The 9,417-nt window shown below is 47.6% G+C and overlaps 1 non-coding gene across 1 annotated transcript; it reads left to right on the top strand.

Moving 5' to 3' along the window:
• Nucleotides 1–1,173: 1,173 nt before the first annotated feature.
• trnal-uaa (transfer RNA leucine (anticodon UAA)) lies at nt 1,174–1,256 on the top strand. Its single transcript has one exon. It is a non-coding gene; the product is annotated as a tRNA-Leu (tRNA).
• The last annotated feature ends 8,161 nt before the right edge of the window (nt 1,257–9,417 follow it).

Genomic DNA, 9,417 nt, shown 5'->3' on the forward strand with positions numbered 1-9,417 from the left:
ACCCTCACAATTTTGTACATTTCAATCAAATCTCCCCTCAGCCTCCTCTATTCAACCCCAGCTGATCCAATCTTTCCTCATCGCTGCATTTTTCCAGAGCTGGCAACATCCTCGTAAATCTCCTCTGTAACCTCTCTAGTGCAATTACATCCTTTCTGGAATGAGGTGACCAGAACTGCACACAGAACTCAAGTTGTGGCCTAACTAATGATTGATACAGTTCCAGCATAACCTCCCTGCTCTGATATTCTATACATCGGCTAATAAAGGAAAGGATTCCATAAGCCTTCTCAACCAACTTATCAACCTGTCCTGCTACTTTCAGGGATTTGTGGACATTCACTTCAAGGTCCCTCACTTCCTCTACACCTCTCAGCATTCACCCATTAATTGTGTATTCCTTTGCTGTGTTTGACCTCACCAAAGGCATCACCTCACACTTCTCCAAGTTGAGTTCCATTTGCCACTTTTCTGCCCACCTGACCAGTCCATTTCTCCAGCTCTCCTAATGAGCATTTCACCACGTGCCTTGAGCTGAGTTGCTCATCACAGAATTCCCACTATCTGATTTACTCTTGTAGCCAGAGTATGTATATGAATGGTCCAGTTAAGCTTTTGTCAATGGTAACCCCCAGGATGTTGATGGTGGGGGGATTCAGCGATGGTAATGCTGTTGATCGTCAAAGGGAGATGGTTACATTCTCTCTTGTTGGAGATGGTCATTGCCTGGTACTTATGTGATGTGAATGTTACTTGCCACTTAGCAGCCCAAGTCTGAATGTTGTCCAGGTCTTGCTGCTTCTGGACACGGACTCCTTCAGTATCTGAGATGTCCCGAATTTGTCCTTTTATGAAACCTTGGTCAGGACTCACTTGGAATATTGTATCCAGTCTTGGTCTCCTCACATGATGGGTGATATTGAGGCTTTGGAAAGGGTACAGAGGAGAGACATTCGACGAATTCCCAGCATAAGACATCTTGGTTATCAAGTTAGACTAAAAGAGTTGGGACCCTACACCTTAGAGAAACCTAGAATGAGGGGTGATCCGATTGAGGTTCATAAATAATGAAGAGTCCAATTTAGCATGGGAGAGGAGTCATAACTTTATATTGGAAAAGGCCAGATGGCACCCGGATCACATTAAATTTCATTTTCAGTGGTGGGCTAATGTACCAGGATGGCCGAGTGGTTAAGGCGTTGGACTTAAAATCCAATAGACAAATGTCTATGTGGGTTCAAACCCCACTCCTGGTATCTGTGCTTACAAAATGTTACTTTTTATTTCCCTGACTTTTGCCTTGCACCATCATCTCTTCTGTCATTTAATCACTCTTGCCTTCCAACTGATCACAGCTTCCTATTATTTGATCTGCCCCAGCACCGTTCCTTGGCTCTGCGCTTGCTTATAAACTGGTAAATCTTTAACTTAATCTCCTCTGTACCCTGACAATGACCTTCTCATCCTTCCTGGATTGTGGTTCCTCACAGGATTCGCTGCCTCTCCGACTCCCCTCCAGGTAACTGAAGGCCCTGAGCCTTGGTCTCGCTTTATACGCTCGCTGGTAGTTGATTCCTTGCAGGTCTGCCACCGCTCAGGAGAAGCTCAAGACCCAGATCAAGCAAAGTATCAAGAGGAATGTGAACAAAGGCTCCCTGGTGCAGAACAAGGGACAGGGCGCCTCCCGCTCCTTCAAAATCAGCAAGAAGGAAAACCCAGGGTAAAGTGGGAAAGAAGGTGAAGAAACCAGCAGCCAAGAAATCTTTAGTGAAGAAACCAGCAGACAAGAAATCTTCAGTGAAGAAACCAGCAGACAAGAAATCTTTAGTGAAGAAACCAGCAGACAAGAAAGTGACAACAAAGAAAGTAACAGCCAAGAAAACGAGCAGCAAGGCGGCGGCAACGCCAAATAAGGCGGTGAAGAAAGCAGCGCTTCAGAAAAAGTCTCCTGCGAAGAAGGTCAAAAAAGGCAAGAGTGCGGCGGGTGGAAAGGCGCTGAAGAAAGTGCAGACATGGAAGAGCAAGGTCAAGCCGAAAGCACCGAAGCCTCAGAAAGCAGGGTCTGGAAAGAAGTGAAAGCGCGGGAAACTTGTAAACATCTGAACACAAAGGCTCTTCTCAGAGCCACCCACATCTCTCAGGAAAGAGCTGATCCCCTGATCAAATGATCCCTGTCCAGGCCCCGCCTGCAGATTCCACATGGAAATGATTTGGAGTAAATCCAGGATCCCTGGTGACTCCCCTCCACCCAGCCCTTTCCCCACTCTCTGTCATAAAACAGAGGGATGTCCGGCCCTCACTCTAACTGGGGATGTGTTCGGTGCAGTCTCAGTTCACAAATTCAGGGGGAGAGTTTGTAAGACAGTAACACTGGCGGAGACACCCCACCTCACAACTCAAACCCCAACACATGAGTTTCTCCAATTCAGCTGGAGTCGGGTGAAAACAGGAGCTGGGATAGGCTGTGATCGGGAATGTTAGGAATGGATTTGTTCAGGGAGGAACGTACCTGGAATCTCCCAAAATAATAGTTCCTTATTTCCCCAGATGACACATTCTGCAGTGAGAGTGAAAAGTCTCTTCACTGCTTCAAATTTATTAATTGTTTGGTTCGAGATGAATAATGATTCAGAGAGTAATGACAGGATCTGAAGCTTTTCTCACACCAGCCCTTGAATGACTCAGTGTGAAGTGTCCAATGTGTGAAGCTACTGACAGGGTTTGTCAATCTGAACAGTTTCAGCTCAGTTACTGGGGGCCTGGAATCCCCGCAGTTTGACTCTGTCTCTGATTGGTCACCCGCTTCTCAATCCAATTCTTAACCAATAGGAGAATCACATATCAGTAAATAGAAGTTCTCATTGGCTTAGATTTTCCAATTGGAAAAAGCCTGGCAATTCCAGAGCAGGAAGGAATTGAAGTGATGGAAAATTTCAATTTTCAGGCAACAATTTTAAAACCTCTCATTTTCTGTTCTGTTTTACTGTATTTACCGTCACAAAATCCTGACGCGATTTTAGGAATCGTTTTCATTTGTCAATCTGTTAACTGTAAGCGGCGGGAGGATGGTCCGGTTCAGCAATTTAAAACGGGACAAATATCAGCTTCCACTCTGTAAAAGGAACAAATTAGCGACTAACCGCTTCTCACAGGCTTCTCGGGGACTGACAGAAACGAGCGGTTTCTGATCTTTTCTCCTGAAAGAGGCGGATAATGCTGCAGGGAGCAATGAACTGACCTTCACTTTCTGGCTGCTAATACATCCCTGACTTTAAACAGTTCAAACAGCGACTGATGCTTCTGCCGGAAAATTAGCAGATTCACCAGAATGATCCCGGTCCATCATGGCCAAAGACATCCAGCTGGCCCGCCGCATCCGCGGGGAACGCACCTAAAACCCAGCTTCAGTAACAAGTGTAACAAGGGCTCTTTTCAGAGCCACCAAATCAGCAAAGGAAAGAGCTGCCATCTCTGTTCATCATCAAACCCATTAGATTGGAGGGGCGGCCACATGGTTTCTGTTTTGTCACATCACTTCCCCGAAAGGCCTGTCGGACTGAGAGCTGATCTGGAATTTAGAAAGCAGCATTACCGGAGACTCATTGCTGCTCAGCACAATCTCAACCCCGCTCCTGGGATCCGTTAGCTGGCATTTGGGGAAAAGAAATGGATCCCAGTTTTATTTGGAAGGCATTAATGGAGCCGGGTCCGTTCACATGAGGGTTATTTACAAACATTACCCAATGAGTTCACTAATATTTGAATCCATTGGAGATCAGTACACAGGATATGTAAGGCAGCTCGGTCACTCTGACTGAAACCGCCAGTTCCCCGGGGCTGCAGACCCTGACACTGCGGGGAGAGAATCCCCGACTCTATCCCGCCGCCGGGGGAAACAGACAGCTCTGTGTCCGCAGAATAGGGAGGGCCGGGGGGAAGGCACACCTGAAAGCGCTGCAATGGACTCAGCTCCTGTGTGTGCACAACTCTCACTGATTCCGTCCTCTGGGAACAGTGCGGTCTAAACTGATCAGGTTAGGAGAGAAACACACAGCCCGAGAATGGCCTCTTCCTTCCTGCATTTACTCTGTTCCGGGAGCAGATTCTCATTGAGAAGCGGCGCTCAGATCACCGGAGAGAGAAAAAAAAACACAATTCAAACTGTCCAAATGAAAAACAGAGAATTAACCCAGACACTTCCATTATTAAATTAATTCATCAGCTCCGAACCAGTTCCCGTTAATGTACCGGGATAATCTCGGGATTTATAAAATCGAAGGCAGCGGGATTTATTAAATTGTTGATTCTGACACCCTGTAGTTCACTTCTTCACTTAACGAGAGGGGGAGATGTGTGAGCAGAGAAACAGAGCGAAATCCAGAGAGGGAACTGAAAACACACCTGGACAGATGTGAAACAGGTCAATCCACTGTTCCAATAACTCCATCACTGACTCCCTCCTGACAGTAACCAGTCCTTTCACAGAGACTGTGGGTGGCTCTGAAAAGAGCCTTTGGTTTATTTGATGACATTTTGGCCGCTTTACTCTTTCTGGGAGCTCTGAGCGCTGGTTTTCTTGGGCAGCAGCACGGCCTGGATATTAGGCAGCACCCTGCCCTGAGCGATAGTCACTCCTCCCAGCAGCTTGCTGAGCTCCTCGTCGTTGCGGACGGCCAGCTGCAGGTGTCTGAGGTTGTTGCGGGTCTTCTTGTTGTCCCGGGCTGCGTTCCCGGCCAGCTCGAGGATTTCAGCGGTCAGATACTCGAGCACAGCAGCCAGATAGACCGGGGCTCCGGCACCCACACGCTCAGCATAGTTACCCTTTCTCAGGAGCCTGTGAACACGGCCCACCGGGAACTGCAGTCCAGCCCGGGAGGAGCGAGACTTGGCCTTGGCTCGAGCTTTCCCGCTGGTCTTTCCTCCTCCAGACATTTCCACAATCTCACAAATACTTTCACAAAGAATGAATAATTTCCTTAGCATTGATAGCATGTCGCAGGTAGTCAGGATGGCCGAGCGGTCTAAAGCGCTGCGTTCAGGTCGCAGTCTCCATTGGAGGCGTGGGTTCGAATTCTACGTCTGACGCCTTGTGTTTTGACTGCACTGGAGGCGTTTGGGAGCAGCGGTGAAAAGCAAAGAGAAAGCAGGAAAGAACATGGACGAACAATGGACCCAAAGATGTTGCAACAAAACATGAGAGTTCGAGGCAACGAAGCAAACAGCAGGGCACATAAAAGATCAAAAATGTAACCTTTGTATCGGGGTGGAAGATGTTGCCAATATCCTGAATGAATACTTTACTGTTTTCCCGAATGAGAGGGTGATGCAGATATTGTTATGAAGGAGGAGGAGTGTGAAGTATTGGACGTGATAACTTAAGGAGAGAGGAAGTATAAATGGGATGAGCATCCTTGAATGTGGAAAAATCACCAGGACCAGATGAAATGTACCCCAGGCTGTTGAAAGAAGCCAGGGAAGAAATAGTGGAAGGTCTGACCATCATTTTCCAATCCCTCACTGGATACAGGTGTGGTGCCAGAGGATTGGAGGTCTTGTAACGTTGCAATAAAAGCAAAATACGAGGCAGATCAAGCATGGCTGATCCTTTCGAGTAGAGAAACAGGGCTGAATTCCCTGAACCAGTGCTACAGCTTTCAGAATAGAAGGAGCCTATACACACCTGATGGGTTCCACTTAAACAAAAGAGCTGGAGGTGTTGACGGTCAGAACAGATAAAATGTGGAGGAGTGTTTGAAGCAGATGCTGTGTGGTTACTGTAGTTGTACTATGGAGTTATTTCAAGGAGGTGATTCTGAATGCAATGGATCAACGTGGACCCGTCCAAGGCAAAGGTTCTAAACTTCCCTGTGGTCCAGCCTGGTTGAATGAAACTGAAGAAAACAAATCACCCAGAAGTGGAAAAGAAATATAAGGCCATGAAAGCACAGAATTCAGATGGATGCAATACCAGATGGTATGGCAAGAGTGTAAAACAGCAACAGACTGGTGAATAAAACTTTCCCATTGAATGAGACAAGAGAAAAGAAGGGTAATAATAGTGTCAGGTGAGTTGTGACACGATTCACATTCCACCTTGATCTGAACAGGACTGTTGAAGGGAGTGATTGAGAAGAATAGAGGAGAAATGAAAAGAAAGGAGAAATAAACAAAAGGTCTTTTGATTTTAGAATGCTTGTTTTTGGAAATGACAGACTGTAAAGTGTGTGTGTCAGAAGATATAGAGCGAAGTTGGGTATGACAAGATCACAGGAAGGTTGTGCCCTGAGACAAGGTGTGTGTTGACAGGAAAGCTGCTTTCTTTTGCACAATATGTATTTTATTCATATAATTTGTGCAATTACATTGCAAAGCAGTTCAAATTTAATATTACATAAGGTACAATACAGATCAGTTTCCTTCAATAATGTACATGATGTATCTCACTATCCCTGCCTGCACAGGTTATATTTACAGTATTTACATTACACATCAAACATTCTCTGGTGCAAACAGCCCGAGGGGTTTTACACGGGTTCCAGCCCCTCACTGTACTGTGGCCTACTCGGGCCTTCGACTGCAGCCTTTCCCCATTGAGTCTCCATGGTGGCTTCCCCAAGCTTTAATGCCGTCCCACAGCACATAGTCTTGGACGTTGCAATGTGCCAGTCCGCAACACTCGGTCATGGACAGCTCTTTGCACTGGAATACCTGTCCCACGGCCGGGCTCGTTCTCAATAGAGATCATTTCAAATGAACATTTCGTAAATCCGTGCTGTCTCTCTCACAATAAAGAGAACAGGATGTCTGGCAGATTCAGTGTGAGACAATAACACTGCCGGGTAAAGGCCGCTTTCCAACTCCAATCTTAACACAGGAGATTCCCCAAACAGCTGCAGTAAGGTGCTGTAAACTGCTGGAAGTTGATGTGTGTGGAAATGGTGATGTTACTGAGGAGGTTTCTGAGTATAGAATGGACTATGTTTTGGTGGGAATATTACTGAGTGTTAATTGCATCGGGACCATATTTAAAAGCTCCGGCTTTCTGGAAAGCCTTGACTATGAAGGCCGAGTCTGGAAGGGTTTGTGTGGAGAGCTGGGTTTCGGTTCTGCTGTTAATAAAGGGTTTGAAATTGGCAGCCCGGGGGAAACTGGAGGCGGAGCTGAAAGATGAGGGGCCATTCTCTCTCTGTCTGTCACTCTGGGTGTCTCCTCCATCGAGCTCTCTGTTTAATCTTCACTCTTGTCTCTTCCCCTCCCTGCTCTCACTCTGCCTTTCTCAGCCAGGTCCAGGTGGCCTGTATAAAAAGGAGCCTGACAGAATCAGTCTCTTTTATTGTGCACTGATTTGAGGAAAGAATCAACATGTCTGCCAGTAAACAAGAGTATGCTCCAGGCTGGCAGCATGTTAGAATCCATGAGGAAAGGCATCATCACCCTCATTGACAAGCAGAAGGGGGAGAGGACAGAAATCAGAAATTGGTGGCCCAATTTCTGCTTAATGCTGACTACAAGATTCTGTCAAAAGACATAGCCAGTCGATTCAAGTCTGCTCTGGAGTTGGTGATTCACCCTGATCAGACCTATACTATACCAGGCAGGACAATCTCTGATAGCTTTGCGCTACTCAGGGATATGATCACCTATGTACGGGACAGGAGGGTGGACACCTGCCTCATCAGCCTGGACCAGGAGAAGGCTTTTGACAGGACATCGCACACTTACATGATGGATGTGCATTCCAAAATGGGGTTTGGGGAGGGAATCTGCAATTGGATCAAACTAGTCTACACAAACATCAGTAGTGCAGTCTCAATCAATGGGTGGGAATCAGAAAGTTTCCCGATCCAATCTGGAGTCAGACAGGGCTGTCCTCTCTCCCCTGTCTTGTTTGTTTGCAGTATTGAACCCTTTGCTGAGTCTATTAGGAAGAATGCGAGCATCAGAGGGGTGACAATCCCAGGCAGCGGAGGCACTCAGGTTAAAACCTCCCTGTACATGGATGACGTCGCCGTTTTATGCTCGGATCCACTGTCTGTGCGCAAAGTGATGAGCATCTGCGACCAGCTCGAAATGGCCTTGGGAGCCAATGTTAAACACGGCAAGAGCGAGGCCATGTTCTTTGGGAACTCGGCTGACCGATCCTTTGTCCCCTTCACCGTTAGGTCAGACTACCTGAAGGTGCTGGGAATATGGTTTGGTAGGGCTGGGACGTGCACCAAAACCTGGAAGGAGCGAGTAGCCAGGGTACAACATAAGCTGAGCATGTGGGAGCAGCGATCTCTCTCCATTATGGGTAAGAACCTGGTCATCAGGTGCGAGGCGCTCACATTGCTGTACGTGGTGCAGGTCTGGCCCAAACCGCATTCCTGCGCTGTGGCGATCACCTGAGCCATTTTCCGCTTCATCTGGGGATCCAAAATGATCCGAGTCCGGAGGGACACGATGTTCAAACCTCTGGATAAGGGCGGGAGAAATGTACCCAACGTCGCCTTCATCCTTATGGCTACCTTTGTGTGCGGCTGCATCAAGCTGTGTGTAGATCCCCAGTTTGCAAACTTCAAGTGTCACTACGTGCTGAGGTTCTATCTGTCCCCAGTGTTGCAAAGGATGGGCCTGGTCATATTGCCGCGGAATGCTCCATCAAGGTGGACTGTGCCGTACTGCCTATCCTTCATGGAAAAATTTCTGTGGAAAAACACCTTTGACCACCAATCCATCAGGCAGTGGTCTGCACGGAATATCCTCAAGGCCCTACGGGAAAAGGAGATGGTGGATCCTGTCGGATGGTCCCCTGAGCAGAAGTCCAAAGTCATTTGGCAGAATGCCTCATCACCAGAACTTTCAAAAAGCACCAAGTTGTAGCCTGGCTGATGGCAAGAAGAGCCCTCCCTGTCAGTTCCTTCCTGCACACCCGAAGTCTCACCCCATCCACACGCGGCCCTCGAGGTGGCTGTGGTGGAAAAGAGACGTTGCCCACCTCTTTCTGGAATGTGTCTTTGCAAAGCAGGTGTGGAAGAGATGCAGTGGTTTTTGTCGAGGTTCATACCAAGCAGCTCTGTAGCACAGGAGTCTGTGCTCTATGGGCTGTTCCCAGGGACGCACACCGAGATAAACATCAACTGCTGCTGGAGGACTATCAATTCATTGAAAGACGCTCTTTGGTCTGCCCGAAACTTGCTGGTCTTCCAGCGCAAAGAGTTGTCCATGACCGAATGTTGCAGACTGGCACATTCCAAGGTCCAGGACTACGTGCTGAGGGACGCACTAAAACTTGGGGCAGCCGCAGCAAAGGCTCAATGTGGAAAGACCACAGTGTAAGCTCCCCTCACCACGCTGAACTGAGGAGCTGGATCCATGGGAAACCACTCGAACTGTAGCCAGAAAATATTTGTTTGCTGTAAAATGTACATGGCATGA

The sequence above is a fragment of the Heterodontus francisci genome, unplaced genomic scaffold, assembly GCF_036365525.1.
Source record: "Heterodontus francisci isolate sHetFra1 unplaced genomic scaffold, sHetFra1.hap1 HAP1_SCAFFOLD_43, whole genome shotgun sequence".
Classification (NCBI taxonomy): domain Eukaryota; kingdom Metazoa; phylum Chordata; class Chondrichthyes; order Heterodontiformes; family Heterodontidae; genus Heterodontus; species Heterodontus francisci.